The sequence below is a fragment of the Phalacrocorax aristotelis genome, chromosome 3, assembly GCF_949628215.1.
Source record: "Phalacrocorax aristotelis chromosome 3, bGulAri2.1, whole genome shotgun sequence".
NCBI classification, from domain to species: Eukaryota; Metazoa; Chordata; class Aves; order Suliformes; family Phalacrocoracidae; genus Phalacrocorax; species Phalacrocorax aristotelis.
The window spans coordinates 84158912-84182441 of NC_134278.1; positions in this window are offsets into that span (position 1 = coordinate 84158912).

The following is a 23530-nucleotide window of genomic DNA, read 5'->3' on the forward strand; positions in this document are numbered from 1 at the left end:
CAACTTTGTCCTCCCAGTGTGAAACTAAGGTCTGTTTCCTCTGCAAGGCAACTGTCTGAAGTGTGTCATGGCAAAGAGGCAGGCCGTAACCCTCTCCAGGCCATCTGCCATGTGGCTGCTGCCGTGCTCTCTGCAAAGGAATCAGAGCTGAGGGCAAAAGATATTCATTCAGTGGGGCTTAGGAAGCAGACAAGTCTGCTGTTGCTCCTTACCCACTGGTGTGGTCCTGGAGCAAGACAATGAAGCTTCAAGAGCTTTTTTCTTTCCATATTCATATTTATAATTCAAGCTGTTGTGTAAGTGGAAAAGGCCCTTGATAGGCACCTGGTCCGGGAACCGATGTGACTGGCTTTTGGGCCATGTGGTGTTAATAACACAAAGTGGGTAGTCAAAATTTGCTTGGCACAAGAAGGTAGGAGTCTCCTCCAACCTTGCAGTTCATCCCTGCACTAGAGCCTGTGGGCAGTAACAGAGCTCTCTTCCCTCTGCCCCTCAGAGGTTCATAGCCTGAAGTGTTTTCCCTGTCCATTAACCCTCACAGGATTTCCAAGTGCTACTCCTGAACCTATGCAAGGACCTGCATCTCAGCATCCTTGGGCAGGGTGACCCCAGATCTTCTCCCTGCTGTGTGAAGAATGATCTCTTCTTGCCTCTTTTTGAATTTGGCTTTTCCTAGTGTCATTCAAAGACACCTCCTTGTGTTGGAAGAGAGAGCGAACAACCGATGTCTCTTCACCTGCTCTGTGCCACTCAGGGTTGTGCTCTCATATTGTAGTTGATGAATGTTGAAGAAAGACTTAGACCTTGATGCAGGAAAATGAGCTGCCATTGCCTTTGACCTTTCATTGTTCTCCTTGAAGAGCTACAGCTGTGGAAATTAAGAACAAGTACAGCTGTAGCTTTTCAACAGCTGCTGTTGACAGGGCTAATAAACATGATTTTTTTTAACTGCTTCCTGGGAAAAGTAAAAATGTGCTTCATACAGGATGTGATGTGCATAATGTGTTTTCCCTGAAAAACCCATGGCTGTAATCTGGAAGTTAAATTTACCAATGCTATTGTGCAATGGAAAAGTTTTATTCATGGTTTAAGTGCAAAACTTCAATACAGGATTAAGCAGGGCGCTATGGTATCTCCCTGCAACCAGTTACTAAAATAAAGACGACGTCCAAGAGCGAATTGCAAAATTTATTTTTTAGATATTTAATAACTTCTGAATAAGAGTCTAGCCTTTTAATTCCAAAATAAGGAGTCTTGTATCTTCCTTAAAGTACAAGCTGCTGGAACTATAGGTTTCATAAGAATCTCAGTTTGTCTTGTCTTTTTTACTGTTCTACCCCCACCCCTTTTTTTTTTTTTTTAAAGAAACACAAGTCTTGTGGAAAAAAGCTGAAAATGTGACCCAAATGTATACTTGGATGGCTGAAGCATGTCAGAACAAATAAAAGGCACCTCAGGTGGTTATTTCTATTTAAACCACAGCACTTTTGGAGGCTTGTTTTGGCATGATCAATTAGTTGTTCTGTGCTTTTTCACCTTCTGTAGAAGCAGTGGGAGCTTTACAAGTACTGTTTTATAATCCTCAAACAACCTAATAATGCTTTTGTTTCCCATCAATTTGTTGCCAGGCACAAAGGGGTTTAACCACAAAATGATTGATAACTCTATTTAAACAGAACATTAGCCTAATGACGTATGAAACTGTAGCAAAGTTGTTCGCTTATGTACAAATGTATTCCTTAAAAAGCGACTGAAGTTGCCTTGTCTGGCATCCAAACTGGTTCACTAATCTCTCTGCAAATTTCTCCTTCGCATTAATCTTCTGCTGATGAACACTAATTTGGCACATTGCAAGCCCTCGCTTGGTGCCCACTGGAGAGAGTTGGCGGTGTAAGAAGAGACCTAGATGATAGGTGACAACAGGACACCGTGTTCAAGGCTATGAAAAACTGCACTTAGCCCACACTGTCAGTGCAGCCCACGCTGTTCCATACTTTCTCTCCACACAAGGCTGCTCCATCTCAGAGGTCATGAGGCTGCGTCTTTGAAGTCTGCCTGAACACTGCTATTACCTGAATTGTATTGTGATTCTTTTTTTCTTGGGGGGGGGGGGGGGGGGGGGGGGGAAGAGGTAAACCTTTTAGCTACCTTATCCAGCCATTACTTCAAAACACTAGTAATTAAGAGCCAAAAGCACAGTGCAAGCATTTAGGAATCTGGCCAGCAGCATGCTCTCTTGGATGCCATACCAACTCTGTATGACCCCTGTGTTCTCAGTCAAACCAGCTCCCTGAGGACTGGGCTGAACTGGCTTGCTGCAGCTGGGCTCTGCTTGAGCCCTGCGGAGCATCCATGTTACATCCAGGACTGACGTCCTAGACTTTTTTTCCTTCCAAAGGCTCAAGCTGACAAAACTCATGGAGGGTAAGCAATACATGGAAATAATGACGAGATGACGAGGATCTAATACCAGCCATACAACAACCATAATGTTTTGCAGTATGACATCCTTTACTTAAAAGCATGACTTAAGCATGTTGTAGTTGTGTTTTGCATAGTAAGGGCTAGGCGATACAATGGATATCTGGCTCTCATAACTAAAACCAGTCAGCAGTTATTGGCATATGCCTTAAACCTCCACAAAGCTTTGGTTTTTCTAGCAGTCCCAGACACGCAGCCACTGCCTGGGAAGCAGCAGGATCTTGGTGTCACCTTCTGTCCTTCACAGAACTCCCACAGCACCAAGTTCTTTAACAAAGGACTTGGCCAACAGGACCAGGCAACTGATGCAGCACATGTCCAAAGCAGCCAGGATGGTGAAGCTTCTGCTGAGCCCTGCATTTGCTCTCTTTAATGGGAGATGTTTTGTGAGAGACTTCCAGCTGTAATGGTGTTAATTTTTGTGTGAACCAGAACTTACCTGACCTCCATTTGAAACCTCTGGTGCTTTCCCATTATTACACACTTAGAGCAGATCAGGATTTTTTAGCCAGTGCATTTATAAAGATTATGCAGGCTACATCACAATTTTAGAAAGGCTTTTCACTGCATATTTATTTTTCTTCACTCCTAATTAGTATTTGACCAAGGAAAGCTCCAGTTCCACTTCTAATGCTCCTTGTCCCTGGGTGACCAGCTAAGAAATACTTCACATGTTATTACATGGTTATCCTCTACCTTCACCCTAAATGTCTCACTTACAGATGAAAGGGTCCCTCCTGGTAACTGATCCCCATGCATCATGACAAGTCTGTCAATCCTGCTCTGCAGAGCGTGTGTCCACCCCAGATACCTGATGACAAACAAACTATGGCTGATATTCTCTTCATACCCTGCAACAGCAGCCATTAACCCTGCTGGAGTTGTTCTGTCACACTGAAGACTACCAGAAAGATGACTTGCAAGTCTTTTATACCTAAAACGTGGCTATTTATATCTTGAATACTGCATGGGAATGATGGGAAGTGAATCATCAAAGATGTTTTGATTACATGGATCAGATTCAATTTTAAGTTTATCCTAATGATGCAAACATCCTTCCCTGGAGGTGCACATGTAGCCTCCTGCCACACTGGCAGCTGTACGTGGTAGGGCTTTGCCCCTTTCAGATCTGGCTACTTAAAGGGAAGGACCTGTTCAGTAATTTGGTGGGAGACCTCCAAGCCAAATGTAGCATAAGGGAGAGAGTGGTCACTTTTACTCATTACATCACAGACTTTTCTATCTGAATTCATCCCAAACCTGCAGACCACGCTGTCCAGTGATGAACCAGTCATGCCTCGGTTGGCTGGAGCTGTCACCCATGGGCAGAGGTAGCTTATGTTGGCAAAGCTTTAGCACTTTTTTCTGCTCTGCTTTCTGCCCTCCTACTACTGTCTTTTATTGTCTTCCACCTTGGTTTCTCACTTGCAAAACTCCAACTGAGCAGCTGCAGCCCAGCCTGGGAAGGAAAACCCATGGTGAGAAGCTGGGGATGGGGAGCCCTGGGGCCACCCCAAGATGTACCACGCTGCCTCCTGACTCAGGCAATGGAGATCTATGTAGGTTTTCTGTGAGATGAGGCTTCCCAGCACTGATGCCTTGTTTTAAGTGTTACTTTAGACAGTTATGTGCTGCCTCCCTCCAGTCCTGCTTGCAACAGGACAAATTTTTCTCCTTGTATTGCAGTGTTGCAGAAGCTGATGAGAAGCTGAGATGTTTCAATCTGGAGCTGGCGACTGCAGGCATGGCTCTTGTACAGCAGATGCTAACTGATGGCATTCATTACTATTCTTTATTACGCTGTTTGCAATAAATTAATAAGACCCCACTATCAGAAGAGATCAAAAATAGGCTACTTCAACATATGGTAGAATGAATACTTGTCGGAAACCTTGAGGAAAGCAAAAGAGATACACAAGATTTCTAGAGGAGCTTCTCCTTCCCCTACAATCTATAAATATCCTCATGCTGGGAGCTTGAGGAGAGGTCTTTAATGAAGCAGAATGGTTTATAATTGTTGTGGTTTAGTCCCAGCTGGCAACGAAGCCCCACGCAGCTGCTCACTAACTCCCTGCTCATGGGATGGGGGAGAGAATCAGAAGAGTAAAAGTGAGAAAACTTGTGGGTTGAGATAAAGACAGTTTAATAAGTAAAGCAAAAGCGACACATGCAAGCAAAGCAAAACAAGGAATTCATTCACTCCTTCCCATGGGCCGGCAGGTGTTCAGCCGTCTCCAGGAAAGCAGGGTTCCATCATGTGTAATGGTTACTTGAGAAGACAAATGCCATCACTCCAAACGTGCCCCCCTTCCTCCTTCCCCCAGCTTTATATGCTGACCAAGACATCATAGGGTGTGGGATATCCCTTGGGTCACCCAGGGTCTGCTGTCCCAGCTGTGTCCCCTCCCAACTCCTTTTGCACCCCCAGCCTGCTCACTGGTGGTGTGGGGTGAGGAGCAGAAAGGGCCTTGGCTCTGTGTAAGCACTGCTCAGCAGGAATGAAAACATGCCTGAGTTATCAACACTGTTTCCAGCACAAATCCAAAATATAGCCCTATACTAGCTACTCTGAAGGAAATTAACTCCATCTCAGCCAAAACCAGCACATTCTCCACCACTTATTCCATACCATTTACATCATGCTGAGGACTCACACTATCCAATACTTACTCGTTAACCACTACCACCCCCATCCTCTGATACAATAGACAGACATGATTCCCTTAGTCTATGGACCACCCCTGTGAAATGTCTGTAAAATGTCCATAAATAGCCACAAATGTCCACTGAGTTCATTTAGTCCATCAAACAAAGCCTGGAGATGCTGATGCCTTCCTCTGGTATTTCCTGCCATTGTCCTGGATCTCAGTCATCTTTAAGGCTTAAAATATTTAAGGTCCTTCTGACAGAAACAAGGAATGGCAGGTAACTCTCATTTTCCCAGGTGTTCCCAGGTGGGACACCCCTATATCATGCATATATAGTGGGAAACTACCTTGAAATGCAAGCAAAACGTGTGATGAACCATTTCCTACCAGTCCCATTCTAGGTCCAAGATACAAACCAATGGCATTTCTGCATTCAAGGAAATATTTCCATTGAATGTAGGGGTTTTTCCTCTTATAGTTTCACTCATTTTGTGAGCACACTTACCTATAACAAATGCTTAATTTTATTCTTGTAGTCACCGTTGTTTTCAAGAGACATGGATGGTTCCTACAGCACAGCCATCTGCTCCTTGTTGTGGGCTGGTATTAACCCACTGTTTTTAAACACAGCTACAAGTATGTAACACCTGAAAGCACGTTGACCAGCACTCCATCCCTTCTCCTCTTTTCCTCTAGCAATTTTTGACACACTTTCAAATCCGTGCTTCTCCTCTCCATCAGTTTTTCCAATTTATGTCTCTCTGTAGACTAAGAAGCATCTCAAAATCTGTGCTGTGCTCGTGTGGAGGTTACCTGGCAGCAAGCAGCAATGCCAAGGATGCAGAGACACACATGTGATGCTGGGGGGGACAAAAACAAGAGCCCCCTGATTTGGGAGGAAAACTCCTGAACTGCCATGGGTGTTGTCCTTCATTGGGCGTTTTTCTGGTTTGTCTCTCTCCCACTATAAAGTGCTGATTGCAAATAACAATTTATTAAAGAACTATGTATTTAATTTTATTATTTTTTATTTTTACTTAAAACAAACCAAAAGAAGTACTAATTTCTGTGGAAGGATGTTCTTTACCATGCAGACCGCCACGGGTTGATTAGCCCAGTTTCACGCTAAGAAAAGCTGCACTGGTGGTAATGTTGTTCTGCCTGCCTGTAGGGGGGAAAAAAAAAAAACCAAACTTTTTTTTTTTACTTGGAGAATTGAAAATCAATGTCAGTTTTACTGGCTGAAGCTCAGCTACAGCAAAACTTGGGCCAAAATCTCCGCAGGTGTAAAGTGGTACAGCTGCTCTGGCTGGAGGTCACTTGTGCCAGCTGAGCCAGCTAGGTTTTATTGCCTATTTGATCAAATTAAAGGGTTTTCTGTCTCACGTCAATTCTGACAAAGAGATTTGCAAGCAGTAGCATTAAAGGTAGCAAAATGGCACGCATGCAACCACTTATTATTTAGTATAGTAAAAAAGGTAAATCGAGCTTGCATTGTCAGCACATCATCCCCAGGCTGTTTCTGCCCCTAAGACCTGTCCTGCTCCCAGTGAGGTCAAACTGGGCTGTTATTTGCATGGCGTGAGCAGTGATCACCCTAAAAACTGAGAGGGACCCCACTGTTTGCACCAGCGAAGAGCCTGCCCCATCACCTCCAGCAGTTACCAGTCCTGTAGAATTCTGGGAGCACATTGCTTATGGGGACTGGGTAGTGTAAGTGATGTGATATGGTGCTGACCGAAGAGGGATGTCCCCTGGGGGTACCAGTCCAGTCAAAGACTCTGGGGATCTTTATTAATACAGTTTCTCATGCCTCTGCAGAAAAACAGCTCAATTTCTTCCACTAAACCCAGATGAGCAAAGTAGACTTTTCATTTTATCCTGAAAAACAACTACAAATTGCAATATATCTGCCTGCAAGTGATGAATACAATTATATTCCCTCTCCCTTTTTTTTGCCCCAAAGAAAAAACCATCTTTTACTGCAGAAAAATGTGTCCTTCATTTAGTGAGGCCAGCAGCTGTTGGGAGAGGAAAGACACAGATTGACAGGGGAAAGAAACAGCAAAAGAGCTCCCAGAACATCGTAAAAAAAAAAAAAAATCTTAAGATGTTGACCTTTCACAGAAATGTGTATAATGAAAGAAAAATCCAGCAATCTATTATCCTGGTTATTTCCTAAATGGGATTACTGTATATACTGCAAGGTATCCCACTCTGACAGCCTGCAGTTATATTTTTCTTGAGATTTTTTTTTCTCCAGAACAGGAAATCTGGCATGTTTAGATGTTAGTCCCCTTACTTCTGAAAGCCCTGCACTTTTTTTTCCCCAGCTCCTTTCTTGATCATATTATGGTCTGGTTTTATCAAATTACTTCAGGGTTGGTTATTCACAAGGACACCGGTGCAGCTGTGTTAAATTTGTGACCTGTGTGAGAAATCACATACTGTATCAGTAAAACCCAAATAATTAAAAAAAAAAATTCTCCCACTTCCTCTCCTTGAGTTTATGTAGTCTTGTACTGGTTTTGGCTGAGAAGGGGTTAATTCTCTTCAGTGTAGTGCCTGTGGCTGTCAGGGTCCTTTCTAGCTTCCCATGCTCTGCCACGTCAGTGGGAGGCTGGAAGGGGCGGGGCCACGGCCAGGGCAGCTGACGCCGACTGGCCAATGGGATGTTCATTCCATACCATGTGACGCCATGACCAGTATGTTAATGGCGGCAGTTGCGGCTCGGGTCGGCACGGCATCGGGTTGGTGGGCGGTGAGTGGCTGTGTTGTGTGTGGTTTGTGTCGGTGGTTCATTCCGCCCCCCCGCCCCCCCCCCCCCCCCCCGGGTTTCATGCCTCTCGTTGTTTTCCTTTCCATTGTATTTCTGTTGTTGTGGGGTTTTTTAAAATTTTAATTGTTAAACTGTTCTTATCTCAACCCACGAGTGTTATCCTTTTGATTCTCTCCTCCATCCCACCGGTGGGGGAGTGAGCGAGCGACTGTGTGCGGTTGAATTGCCAGCTAAACCACGATAAGCCTTTATATTTCTTTCCACTTTAATATTCTTTCTCTCTATAACCCAGTTCGCTTCCAGACCCTGCTGTTCAACTGTTACTGAAACGTCATCTTCAGAAACACTAAGTGGGGGAATGTTGATTTGCTTTGTTCTCAGGGGAAATAATGTAACTCAGCAACAAGCCCACCAACAGCAACTCTTAATACACAGCTAGACAACTTGCATAGAAATCACCTTGCTGTTAGGCTGCATACACATACTTAATTGCGTTTAATTCTTGAGCGCTAATACAATGCATTTCAGCTGTATGAATAATGGGGTATTTTTTGGTTCACTGGCTGAACCAAAGGAGACCAGAAAGGAAAAGAAAACCTGTTTGGTTTCATTTTCAGGTTCTTTAATCCTCTTTACTATGTGGCCTTTGAAAATGCTTTTTGTAGTTTGTATTATGAAATGGACAAAAAAATGTAGTTTCAAAATGAAAAGCTGAAATGTTTCATGTGGCTATTTCCTAAAGATAATTGGGGGGGAAAGTTAAAACACAGCATTTGGGCATACCTCTAGTAAGGCTTTTGGCTAACTTCTGCCCAAACCTGTGCTGTTTCAGTTGTGAATGTGCATTTTGCCAGGCAGAACTGGGGCAGCCACAAATGTGAGGCCAACATGCACCAAAATAACCTTTTTTCACAGAATGGTAGGGGTTGGAAGGGACCGCTGGATATAATCTTGTCCAACTCTCCTGCTTGAGCAGGCACACCTAGAGCAGGTGGTACAGGAATCCATCCAGGCAGGTTTTGAATGTCTCCAGGGAAGGAGAATCCACAACCGCCCTGGGCAGCCTCACAGGAAAGAAGCTGTTTTTTCTCATATTGAGGTAGAACTTCCTATGTTCCACCTTGAGCCCATTGCTCCTTGCCTGTCATTGGGCACTATTGAAAAGAGCCTAGTCCTATCATCCTGACACCCACCCTTTAGATATTTATAGGTATTTATGAAATCCCCCCATAGTCTTCTCTTCTCCAGGCTAAACAACCCAAAGTCTTTCAGCCTTTCCTCATATGGGAGATGCTCCAGTCCCCTGATCATCTTCGTAGCTCTCCGCTGGACTTGCTCAAGGAGTTCCACATCCTTCTTAAACTGGGGGGCCCAAAAGTGGACACTACTCCAAATGTGGTCTCACCAGGGCAGAGTAGAGGGGTGTCATGGTTTCAGCTGGGATAGAGTTAATTTTCTTCACTCTAGCTGGTATAGTGCTGTGCTTTGAAATTAGCAGGGGGAAAAAAAAATCCTGTTGAGATAACACACAGATGTTTAGGCTGTTGCTGGGTAGCGCTTATACTAGTCAAGGACATGTCCAGCCTCCCATGCTCTGCTGGGTGCACAAGAAGCTGGGAGGGGAGGGGGCACAGCTAAGAGAGCGGATTCAAACTGACCAAAGGGATATTCCATATCATGTAACGTCATGCCCAGTATGCTACCTGGGAGGGGCTGGCCGGGGGAGGGAGGGAGCAATCGCGGCTCGGGGACGGGCAGCGTCGGTCAGTGGGTGGTGAGCGGCTGTATCGTTCGTGTTTCTGCGGTTTTTTTCCCTGTTTTCCCTTTCCTTCCTTTTCCCTTTTATTATATTAACATTATTGTCATTATTATCATAATCATTTATCATCATCATTTTATTGTAATCATTAAACTGCGCTTATCTCAACCCACAAGTTCTTTTGCTCATCCAATTCTCTTCCCCATCCCACAGCGGGGGGGGATGTGAGCGAGCGGCTGCGTGGTGTTCAGTTGCCAGCTGAAGCTGAACCACGACAGTCTATTTCTGGCGCCCAACGTGGGGCACGAAGGGTTTGAGATAATAACAGTTGCTGGTCACAGCATTGATTCATCTGCTCGCAGTATTAGTTTGTCCAGTCTTTACCATGCTGATTGTAAAGTACATGTTAAAACTTGCTGTTGGTTTTGTCAGTTTGCTGTGCTCTGCAGTGATTAGAGATATTTTGCCTAGGAGACTTGTTATTAAAACACTGGCCTTGACTGTTATCGGTTATTTAGGTTTTGCATGGAAGCCGTTACTGTACTACAGCTACCACCTCATGGAGGCAATTAGCAATTATACCCCCTCCTCTGAGGAGTTTTTTATGGAGGAAATACAGAATGGCACCATAGCTACTATCTTATGTAATGCCTCCTCCTTCATTACAACAACTTTTCAGTATCTTGAACATCCTTGTGTAGTTAAGTTACATCTGTTGATATTGCTTTGGCAGGTGGTATCAGATCTGTCTAAGGTTAGTAAGCAAGTTAAGAATATAATCCAGAGATCGGTCCCAAGGCTCGATAGCTATGCGTGGCAGGGTATGTGGGAAAGTATGGGCAAATGCCTAAGACGGTGGGCACCCCCCGTAGTGTGGGACTTCACCCCTGAACAAGTGCAGAATCCTGAAAAATTAGTAGAACATTTGGAGGAAGTATGTTGTCACCCTGGCAATTCCAGAGAGATACAAATCACTGCCATGTGCTGGGGTCTGTCTTATGCCTATAGGGCCCTATTTAACACTATTCAGTACCCCCAAGGGAAAGAGAAGGGAGCTACTCCAACCCCTGTGACAAGCACTGCGGCCACCCAACCTGCCGCGACAGATACTGCAGCTACTCCAACCCCAGAGACAAGCACTGCGGCCACCCAACCCGTCGCGACAGATACTGCAGCTACTCCAACCCCAGTGACAAGCACTGCGGCCACCCAACCCGTCGCGACAGATACTGCAGCTACTCCAACCCCAGTGACAAGCACTGCGGCCACCCAACCCGCCGCGACAGATACTGCAGCTACTCCAACCCCAGTGACAAGCACTGCGGCCACCCAACCCGCCGCGACAGATACTGCAGCTGCTCCAACCCCGGTGACGAGCACGGCGGCCACTCAAACCCCCACGACAGGCACTGCAGCTACTCAAACCCCAGTGCCAAGCGTTGCAGCTAAACCAGAGGACCAACCTGTGCCAGTATCAGTCGCCCCTATACGCAAGAAGAAATCATGGAAGAGAAGGTCAACTCGTTTAGAAAGAGATTTCGAGGAACCAGGGCCATCACGAGAAGAGGAGGAGGAGGAGGAACCATGTGTACAAGAAACGGAAACTACCCGATCTCTATCCTTGAGTGAGTTGCGGGGTATACGGAAAGATTTTGGGCGTCATTCAGGTGAACACGTTATCACCTGGCTGCTCCGATGCTGGGATAATGGGGCCAGTAGTTTGGAATTAGAGGGGAAGGAAGCCAAACAACTGGGATCCCTCTCTAGGGAAGGGGGTATTGATAAAGCAATTGGAAAAGGAACACAAGCCCTCAGCCTCTGGAGGCGGCTCCTGTCCGCGGTGAGAGAGAGGTATCCCTTCAAAGAAGATATTGTATTTCGCCTAGGAAAATGGATGACCATGGAGAAAGGCATTCAGCATCTAAGGGAATTAGCTGTGCTTGATGTGGTTTATGGTGACCTGGATGATCAACAGTCCTCCAAAGATCCAGATGAAGCCGAGTGCACACGACCCATGTGGCAGAAGTTTGTACGGAGCGCACCATCCTCGTATGCAAACTCATTGGCAGTGATGTCCTGGAAAGATGACGAGACACCAACGGTGGCTGAGTTGATTGATAGACTCCGGGAATATGAAGCGAATCCCTCTTCCTCACTCGTCTCTGCTGTTGAGAAACTGTCCCGAGAGTTCCAGCAACTCAAAGAAGATATGTCCTACTCCTCACCAGTACGGACCAGTATCTCAGCCATTAGGAGTAATCGTCCCTTGGCTCAAGAGAAGGGATACACACGACGGGGCACCCTATGGTTTCACCTGCATGATCACGGACAGGACATGAAGAAGTGGGATGGAAAACCTACCTCAGCCTTAGAGGCACGGGTATGTGAGCTGCAAGGGAGAACAATTACTCAGGGGTTTTCTCCAGGAGAGCTGCTGCCCCAGTTTCCCGTAAGCAATTCTCCAGACAGAGGAGCAGAAGTGCTGATGGCCTGACTGATCTTAACAGAGACACCCATGATTCATATTTACCGGAAGTGAGTGATGAATACTATGATCAGGACTAGGGGGGCCCTGCCTCCAGCCAGGTGGAGGAAAGGGATAACCGGGCTTACTGGACTGTGTGGATCCGATGGCCTGGCACGTCCGACCCACAGGAGTATAAAGCTTTAGTGGATACCGGCGCACAGTGCACCTTAATGCCATCAAACTATATAGGGGCAGAACCCATCAGCATTGCTGGAGTGACAGGGGGATCCCAAGAGCTAACTGTATTGGAGGCCGAAGTGAGCCTAACTGGCAATGAGTGGCAGAAGCACCCCATTGTGACTGGCCCAGAGGCTCCGTGCATCCTTGGCATAGACTACCTCAGGAGAGGGTATTTCAAGGACCCAAAAGGTTACAAGTGGGCTTTTGGTGTAGCTGCCTTGGAGACGGAGGAAACTGAACAGCTGTCTACCTTGCCCGGTCTCTCAAAGGACCCTTCTGTGGTGGGGTTGCTGAAGGTCAAAGAACAACAGGTGCCAATCGCCACCACAACAGTGCACCGGCGGCAATATCGCACCAACAGAGACACTCTGATCCCCATCCATAAACTCATTCACCAACTGAGGAGCCAAGGAGTCATCAGTAAAACCCACTCGCCCTTTAACAGTCCCATATGGCCAGTCCGGAAGTCTAATGGAGAGTGGAGACTAACAGTAGACTATTGTGGCCTGAACGAAGTCACTCCACCGTTGAGTGCTGCCGTGCCAGACATGCTAGAACTTCAATACGAACTGGAGTCCAAGGAGGCCAAGTGGTATGCCACAATTGATATTGCTAATGCATTCTTCTCAATCCCTCTGGCAGCAGAGTGCAGGCCACAGTTTGCTTTTACTTGGAGGGGGGTCCAGTACACCTGGAATCGACTGCCCCAGGGGTGGAAACACAGCCCTACCATTTGCCATGGACTGATCCATAATGCTTTGGAACAAGGTGGAGCTCCCGAACACCTACAATACATTGATGACATCATTGTGTGGGGCAATACAGCAGAAGAAGTTTTTGAGAAAGGAAAGGAAATAGTTCAAATCCTCCTGAAAGCTGGTTTTGCCATAAAACAAAGTAAAGTTAAGGGACCTGCACGAGAAATCCAGGTCTTGGGAATAAAATGGCAAGATGGTCGTCGTCAGATCCCCATGGATGTGATCAACAAAATAACAGCCATGTCTCCACCAACTAGCAAAAAGGAAACACAAGCTTTCTTGGGCGTTGTGGGTTTTGGAGAATGCATATTCCACACTACAGTCTGATCGTAAGCCCTCTCTATCAAGTGACCCAGAAAAAGAATGATTTCAAATGGGGCCCTGAACAACAACAAGCCTTTGAACAGATTAAACAAGAAATAGTCCATGCAGTAGCTCTTGGGCCAGTCCGGGCAGGACAAGATGTAAAAAATGTGCTCTACACCGCAGCCGGGGAGAATGGCCCTACCTGGAGCCTCTGGCAGAAAGCACATGGGGAGACCCGAGGTCGACCCCTAGGGTTTTGGAGTCGGGGATACAGAGGGACCGAAGCCCGCTATACTCCAACTGAAAAAGAGATATTGGCAGCATATGAAGGGGTCCGAGCTGCTTCAGAAGTGGTTGGTACTGAGGCACAGTTGCTCCTGGCACCCCGACTGCCAGTGCTGGGCTGGATGTTCAGAGGGAACGTCCCCTCCACACACCATGCAACTGATGCTACGTGGAGTAAATGGGTTGCACTGATCACCCAGCGGGCTCGAGTAGGAAACCCCAGTTGCCCAGGAATCTTGGAAGTGATTATGGACTGGCCAGAAGGCAAAGACTTTGGAATATCACCAGAGGAGGAGGTGACACGTGCTGAAGAAGCCCCACTGTATAACACACTGCCAGAAAAGGAGAAGCAGTATGCCCTGTTTACTGATGGGTCCTGTCGCCTTGTGGGAAAGCACCGGAGATGGAAGGCTGCTGTATGGAGTCCTACACGACAAGTAGCAGAAACTGCTGAAGGAGAAGGTGAATCGAGCCAGTTTGCAGAGGTAAAGGCCATCCAGCTGGCCTTAGACATCGCTGAACAGGAAAAGTGGCCAGTGCTCTATCTCTATACTGACTCCTGGATGGTGGCAAATGCCCTGTGGGGCTGGCTGCAGCAATGGAAGCAAAGCAACTGGCAGCGCAGAGGCAAACCCATCTGGGCTGCCACATTGTGGCAAGATATTGCTGCCTGGGTAGAGAAACTGGTTGTAAAGGTACGGCATGTGGATGCTCACGTCCCCAAGAGTCGAGCCACTGAAGAACATCGAAACAACCAGCAGGTAGACCAGGCTGCCAAGATTGAAGTGGCTGAGGTGGATCTGGACTGGCAGCATAAGGGTGAACTATTTCTAGCTCGGTGGGCCCATGACACCTCAGGCCATCAAGGGAGCGATGCAACATACAGGTGGGCTCGTGATCGGGGGTGGACTTGACCATGGACGTTATTGCGCAGGTTATCCACGAATGTGAAACGTGCTGCAATCAAGCAAGCGAAGCGGGTAAAGCCTCTGTGGTATGGGGGACGATGGCTGAAATATAAATACGGGGAGGCCTGGCAAATTGACTATATCACACTCCCACAGACCCGCCAAGGCAAGCGCCATGTTCTCACCATGGTAGAAACAACGACTGGCTGGCTGGAAACATATCCTGTCCCCCACACCACTGCCCGGAACACTATCCTGGGTCTTGAGAAACAAGTCCTGTGGCGACATGGCACCCCAGAGAGAACTGAGTCAGACAACGGGACTCATTTCTGAAATAGCCTCATAGACACCTGGGCCAAAGAGCACGGCATTGAGTGGGTGTATCACATCCCCTATCACGCACCAGCCTCTGGGAAAATCGAAAGATACAATGGACTATTAAAGATGACACTGAGAGCAATGGCGGGTGGAACATTTAAACACTGGGATACACATTTAGCAAAAGCCACGTGGTTAGTCAACACAAGGGGATCTGCCAACCGAGCTGGCCCTGCCCAATCAGAATCCTTACGTACTGTGGAAGGGGATAGAGTACCTGTAGTGCACATAAAAAATATGCTGGGCAAGACAGTCTGGGTTATTCCTGCTTCCAGCAGAGGCAAACCCACTCATGGGATTGCGTTTTCTCGAGGACCTGGGTGCACTTGGTGGGTGATGCGGGAGGATGGAGAAGTCCGGTGTGTACCTCAGGGGGATTTAATTTTGGGTGAAAACAGCCAATGAACTGAATAATATGCTGTTAATTGCTATATGATGTTGTATGTCATCACTACTATGGTTGCATCAATGGAATGTTATCATGGTGGGAATCTCCCAATTAATAATAATAGCGAATGAACCTTCAATGGAACCAGGCAAAGTGCAGCAGTGAGAGAACAAGAACTACCAGTGCAGCGGTGATGGAACAAGGACTGACATGCAACAACCTGACCCCACACACACCGCCTCTCTGAAGGACCCTTACAAGAGATGAAATCCAAAGTCATGGACTAAATGAACTCAATGGACATTCCACAGGCATTCTACAGGGGTGTTCCATAGACTAGTGGAATGATAAATGAAAATCTGTATAGAGAGAGATATATATATTGTTAAAGGATGAGAAGATGGATAGGGATTATTGAATTTGTACTGAATAGTATGGGACCTGAGCATGATGTCAATGATATGGAATAAGGGGTGGATACTGTCATGGTTTCAGCTGGGATAGAGTTAATTTTCTTCACTCTAGCTGGTATAGTGCTGTGCTTTGAAATTAGCAGGGGGAAAAAAAAATCCTGTTGAGATAACACACAGATGTTTAGGCTGTTGCTGGGTAGCGCTTATACTAGTCAAGGACATGTCCAGCCTCCCATGCTCTGCTGGGTGCACAAGAAGCTGGGAGGGGAGGGGGCACAGCTAAGAGAGCGGATTCAAACTGACCAAAGGGATATTCCATATCATGTAACGTCACGCCCAGTATGCTACCTGGGAGGGGCTGGCCAGGGGAGGGAGGGAGCAATCGTGGCTCGGGGACGGGCAGCGTCGGTCAGCGGGTGGTGAGCGGCTGTATCGTTCGTGTTTCTGCGTTTTTTTTTCCCTGTTTTCCCTTTCCTTCCTTTTCCCTTTTATTATATTAACATTATTGTCATTATTATCATAATCATTTATCATCATCATTTTATTGTAATCATTAAACTGCGCTTATCTCAACCCACAAGTTCTTTTGCTTGTCCAATTCTCTTCCCCATCCCACAGGGGTGGGGGGGGGGATGTGAGCGAGCGGCTGCGTGGTGTTCAGTTGCCAGCTGAGGCTGAACCACGACAAGGGGGAGGATAACCTCTTTCGATCTGCTGGCCGCACTCCTTTTAATGCATCCCTACATACCATTGGCCTTGGCCACAAGGGCACATTGCTGGCTCAGGTTCAGCTTGTTGTCCACCAGCACTCCAAGGTCCTTCTTAACAGAGCAGCTTTCCAGCCTGTACTCGTGCATGGCGTTGTTCCCCGTATTCCCATATTTTCCTCTGTATTTGCATTGCACCTCTCACACTGATATTCCTACAAATGCTGAATTTTCAGACCATGTGGACTCTCGGGGTACTAATGTGACCACGCTGGGAAGAGCCTTCCTATGAGTGATAACTTCCTTGGAAAATGGTACTATTCTTTCCAGTTGTGACTCCTAGAACCATGCAGGGTTTGGCCAGGCTTGATGTGCACTTTACCAGTTTACCAGGCTACCTGCTGGCTAGCCAGCTTTCCTAAAGCAAAGCATTCATTCAGAATAAAAGCATTTCAGAGGAAGAACTATTAGAGCAGTGATGCTTTCCCCGCCTCACTCCAGAGGTGGTCACCCCTCTCCCCACCAAGACCCAGCAGGCTGGTGGCACTGACAGCCACCATGTACCAAAGGTGCTGTGCCAGGACCATCACATCCAAAGCATTTGCCATCCAGTGGCTTCCTGAGTTAGGGCAAAGCATCCTCTGCCATCAGGGAATAAATTATGGATGGATTTGTTGCTGGCATTATTTCTGCATTTGGGGAATTGTAGTCAATATCCTACAGTATATTTAGTTCCCATTTCAAGCTTCTTCTAGACTACCTATTGAGCCTGAAAGCTAAGTCTCTAACCCAGACATCTCCAATGCCAGTTAATGTCAAGTGCTGAATGCCTTCTGCTTCCACAACACTAGTAGTTGAAATGTTGGCACTTCAATATAGCAGTCCTGAAATACTCCACAGTGCCAGGGTCTTCCCTGTACCTTACCATCCCCATGCTGTCTGTGCTGGAGGCAACCACCCACCCCCTGGTGAGGGGCTGTGGGCTGTCAGGGAGGAGATGAGGTAGTGGAGGATGGAGAAGAGAAGCAGGGGGGAAATCCAGCATGGAGGATTTCAAGGGCTGTGGTACATGACATGAGCTGTCAGCTGGGTTCAGGGACCTTGGAGCAGCTTGCTACAAACCAAGACTAACAAATACATAAACCCTGGATTTTAATTAATGTGTTCTTTCATTCATGCACAAAATTAACCCATCCATCCTCAATGACAATAATCCTTTTTCTCTCTTCTTATTAATTTGGAGTTTTTGCTATACTAATTGTTACATCTGTCCATTTCCATCAAATCAAACTAATGACAGCCAGATGGTTGTGGCTCTCAGGATGCCTCACTCAAGGCTAATCCATGCCCTCTGCTGTGCAGAAGCAAGGAGCAAAGGGAGCCTTTCTTCCTTCTCCGGGCACCGAAAGGACAGGATTGAAAAATACATGCTTAGTCAGCAGGAGGCAAAGCTGGTGAATAATGCTGCAACCAGCTCTCCCCATGGAACTGAGGTTGGATTATCCACCCTGTTCATATACTGTCATCAAAAAACATGCAAAGGGGTAGATGGGGAAGAGCAAGCTGAAGTCTCTGGAGCAGAAACAAGGTGTGTTTGATTTCTTCAGTCACTCTGAAGGATGTAAAGATTCATATACACCCCCTGCTTGCATGCTCCTGGAGTGCTGTGTAGATGCTATGTGCATCCTCTTCCACACCCTCTTGGTCCATAACCTGCACACACAAAATTATCAAGGGCGAGATTTGTACCCATGTCTTTTGCTCTGCAATAACAGCCTCAAGATGTTGTTCCCAGCAGCTCCTGATAATACATGCATATTAATAATTACAGCAGTTTAAGAAATGGTGGGTCAAACCTGTTGTGATCACTTGAACAATACTTGCAAATTATTACAGGGTGCACCCATTGTAAGGATAATTAAGGCTGCTATTACTAACACTCTGCCCTTCCCTATTGCTTGTTTAATTTTATTGAATATTTTTACATCCTAGTCATCCTGCCTTGAGGTTTTGTAGTACAATTTAATAACCATTTTCCTTTCTGATTTTTCTGTTAAGGCACCATCTTATTTCACCATCAGAGCTGCAAAGCGAATTAAGCCTCTGTACAAACTCAACTGTTGTTAGCACTTCCCCCTGCTCAGGGCTGATGGCCCAGCCAGAAACCGGGGGAGCTTGTGCAGCAGTTTCATCATGTCCTGCAAGCAGTTGCTTTCAGAGACCCTCCCAGTTAATAAGAGGCTCTCCGAGGACTTTGAGCAGGCTTTAACACCCACGGATTTTGGGAGGCTTGACTGGTTGAGCACTGGAGCAGACTTTTTGGAGTCATCTGTTGGCCTGTTAGTTTTGCTGGATATTTTTTCCTAACTTCACACTGGTAGATGCAGCAGGCATGTGCATCCAGAAGATATACTGCCCATCATGTATGTTGCCACTATATAAAGCCATGAGTCCTGCCTGAGGGGTGCTTCCCTTCCCAGCACATGGGGTAGAGATGTGCAGCCTCTTGGCACACCATCAGCATGTCTTACTGGGATGTGGGCGCCCCCATACTGGGCAGGGCTCTGCCCACAGCTGTGTTGCACCCGTGTACAGCTCGGTGCCAGTGCAGAGGTGTGCAGACCCAAAAACCTGGGCAACACATTCCCAGTGAAGGAGTTTTTTTAATTCTCTGTGTTGCAAGGTCAGGAGGAAAACCACTGGTCTGCCACAGCCAAAGCCACTACCAGCTGCAGCCCGCCTTTAATGGGAAAACCTCAGCTTTCCATCTTTCCTTTTTTTGATGTACAACCATGTTAGGAAGAAAAACACATGACCATGGGACTGTGGTTCCTCAATCTTGGTCACAAAAAAAAAATTATGGCTCTTTTTTTTATATATATTTTTTATCAATGCAAGCAGAAGCTTGTTCACCTGGCATTCAGGCAATGCTGTCTCTCTGTAATTTGAATGGTTGATCCAAAGCTTCAAGTTAAGGGAAGATTTTCTCCATACTCTTCAGTCTCTGGGGTCATAAATGTTCCCTCTGGGATAACCATTGAGCTCTGTCTCCAAAAGTCAATGCTGAAGAGCAGCTTTTGGATCCCTTCTTTTGCATCAAATATCTTATTCTGGCAAGTTTTAGAGGAGCAGATGCTCCTGCAGGGACTTCAGCTCTTTCTTAAGCTCTCAAGTTACGGCTAAAGACAGCAGGAATCAACCTTCAGGCTGTTTAAAAGCAGGTATTGCTAGCAAGGTTGTGATGGGATTTTCTCTGTGTTCAGGCTAGGCTGACCACCTCAGCTAGCGACCAGCATTGGAAAGGCACCCATCATGCTTTTTTCCATGTCTTAAACTGCTTGACAAATCGCAGTAGCCAATGCTTTCACATCTAGACACCAAAACAAGCGGTACTACAGTCACAAAATAGGGAGGCAGCACCTATGACTACCACTGGTATCACTGGCCCTCATGAGACAGGCAGGGAAGGGTTAAAAGGCACCTGGACTGTTGCACCTGGGGCCTAATGCTGAAGTGCTCCAACTATAAAAGGCTACAGGAGGAACAAAGGCTCTTGAAGTGGTGATAAGGAGCTGGGTCCTGGTGTAGCCTTGATACATGGAGTGCATGTGTATGGTGGGAAAGGAGGTGCAAGAACTGGCTATGCTGCTGAAAGTGATTTGGAGGGGGGAAGAGCTGAGGTGCTGTTGTGAGGGTGTAGTGCCTGTGCAGTGGAGAGGTGCTGGTGCATGTGGTGAGAAAGGCTGGACAATCCTTGACAGGAGATGCTGGCTTTCAGATAGGAGTCAAAGATTCCTCTGTTAATATAACATTTTCCTCCCTTCTGATGACCAGTGGCATTCACTTGTGCATGTATTTTTATTTTGGAAAGGTTAACATCCATTTGGTTAAGCCTGAAGAGGTTTATGGCCTAGATCTTGGCAGGAGGGCAGAACTGGGAGAGATGAGGAAAATTGTACCAATACACCAGACTGGAAAACATAGTCTTTTAGCTGCAGTTTCATAGCCTGTGTGACCTGACCTTACAGGTTAAGGGGCAGACAAAATTCAACACCATCTGCTATTAGTTAGTTGATACTTAACCCAGAAGTTGGGGTTGGTGGCTTCAATGAGCTACAGCTGTGCTGGAGATAATGGGTTTAGCTTTGGGAGGCATCCAATGCCTGAACAAACCCAGGGGATGTGGTAACCCCCTAGGGACATCTGGGATGGTGCTGAGCTGACCCCCCTGGCTCTGCTTTGCGCAAACCACCTGTGGCTTTGGGATGCTGATGCATCTCCCTCTGGCTGGTCCCAGTTTGGGTCCCTGGTTTCCAGCCTGTATAGCTGCAAAACACCTGGGTGTTTAACCGCATGTTGCAAGGATCTTGTCCTGGCTGCCAAAAGCTTGCAGCAGCTGCCTATGGTAGTTTTACAAGTCAGGTGTCTGCCTCTGACTGGCAACTCTTCATATTTTTATGACTAGACATTATTATATTGTTCTTTCATTTGATAACTGTTCCAGTAATAACTTCCATTTGCAGTAATTCTCTTGCACTGTCTTTTTCCCCCCTATTAAACATAAGATTATAACCTTTGCAGGAGGCTGTGCACAGGAATTCAGCAAAGCTCTAAGAGGTTGAGGAGGAGCAGAGATGTGGAGGGGAAATGTGGTCCACAGTAGCAAAGTGCCTGGTGGGAAGATGCTTTTGGAGAAACTAATTATACCCTGGAGCACTTGGAAGAACCTACCCAGCATGCAAGTTGAACTGGAAAATGAATATTTAAATGGGTCTTCAAGTTAGTAAGTCTTTGGAAAGTGCTGCTCAATACCTGGAAAATATGGCTTTGACACGAGAACAGATGAGTCTGAATGTGATTCAACACAAATATTTGGCTTTATTTTACCACCACCACAGAGCAGAACCTATCCCAGTTAAATGGCTTTGCAGACACCAACTAAAATAGTTTGATCAGCCCTTCCCAACACACAGTGAGTTCAGCTTTACCTTCCCCAGTAGTGCAGCCCTTGGTTTGCAATAGGTAATGCTGGATCTTGCCCAGAAACCTGGGCTGGGTGCAGGCAAGACCCCAAAGACCTTCTCTGCAGCTGCTCTTGGGCTATGGCTCCTCTTCCTCATGAGCTTTTTTTATGCATATTTTATATATATAGTCACCCTGGAGTATGACAGCACAAGGAGAGAGGACATCATCACCCAGCAAGCAGCACGAGGAGCTTCAAGCTTTTTGTCCCCTGGTGCGAGATGGTTTTGGTGGCCCAGTACTGCAGCTCTGGCCAGGTCTGGCTTATTGGCAACTCATTTTTGCTGGAGGCGAGCTGAAACTTGTCAGAAAACTGCGGCACTGGTTAACTAGATGCATCCCTGAGATGTGCAGCAAGTTGCATGGAGGTCTACTTAACTCAGGTAACCATACATCTGTGCGCTTCAAAGTGGGTAAGTAATAAGGGGCGTGCAGTTGCAGGAGGAAGAGGAGAGACTGCAGCTTTGAACATCAGCGCTTTGGTGCCAAGCAGCAGTGCTGTGAGCATGTATTTGAGCTGGGCCATGCAGACTAGGTGTAATCTGTCAGCCCATGTCTGTAAGTCACCACGAGCAAGGAGGGCTGAGGATGGGGTGGGACTGGTGCTCTGGTGCTTTGTATGGCCTCCTGCACCACTGGCTGTAGTCAGGCAACTTCAGCTGGGTGTGCAAAGTCTGCTGCAAGATGGTGGCAACTGCTTCAGTTTACTCCAGTGTTGGTATAGGTATTAAATCAGACTCAGGAGCTCTCTGGGGGATGCTAGGTAGTCAGGGTCCAAGCCCCTGTGCACAGCTGAACAACCTGGGCTGGAAATGCAGAAGAGCTCTAAGGAGCCCAAAAAAGCAAAACAAATGTTCCTAAGTGGAGCCCCTAATTTGGGCAGCCCCTGCTGCCTCTCAGTCAAAGTGCATGTGCAGAAAATATTGCAGGACTTCATCTTTTACTTCCTGGATGTGCCCACCACTTGCCCATCTAAATTACCCCAGCTGCAGATGGGCCTTTTACCTTCCATCTGAAAATAGTACAGAAATTACTGTGGTCATCTACAGCGTGTTTAAGTTCACTCCAGACAATGATTATTGTGTTGGCTTCCCAAGTCACAATTAAATAATTATTTACATGCTATAATTTAAAGCATGTACTCTACTGGTAAAAATCCATAAATGCTATAAAGCCTCTCTGAGTGTGTGTATAGTCATTATTGTTGCTATCTAGTTTCTTATACGTTTTACTAGCTAAAATAGTAAAAAGGGAAAAGCTAAGTACTGATTATCCATAGATATGCCTAATTTCACATTGCAAATGTGAAAATTGCTAAAATAACATGTATATAATATAGGTAAATGAACGTTTATGGGAGACTAAAGCTGGAAGACAGCAGCAATTCCAGAAAAAATTGTTTCTTTGGGGGGCATGGGGGGAGGAATGATTCATGGATGGACATGGGGAATGGCAGATGGACCAGCCCACCCTAAACCTTCAAATAAAGCCTTTCGCTATGCTTTAAAAAATAAATACTAGCAATGCATTTTAGCTTCCCACATGGTTAGATACTCTGGTGTTATGAGAAATCCCTTATTTATGAAGCTCCTGGGTAAACCTGTGTTCAGATCCTGAAATGCCTCTATCCCTGTTGATTATTTCTTCAGTGGCTCAAAAATAAAAAGCACTTTGCTTTTTTGGGTTTTATTTTGGGTTTTTTTGGTTGGGTTGTTTTTTATTTTAATCCGCAACCCTGCGAGCAGCAGGATGGGAACACTTCATGCAAGGAAGGATGTATGGCACCAACTGCTTATTGTGTGATTGGGTTTATTTGGAAAAAACTGAAAAAATGCAAGGGGAAGGGTGGTTAATCCCTCAGGCTGCCTGTTGCTGGTCCTGGGATGAAATGTGGCAGGGGAGTTTCTGCTGTAAGGTTTATTTTCTTTTTCCTTAGAGGTGGGAGGAGTAGATGAATGTATGCAGTGTTTTATATGGGAAAATATTTGGCC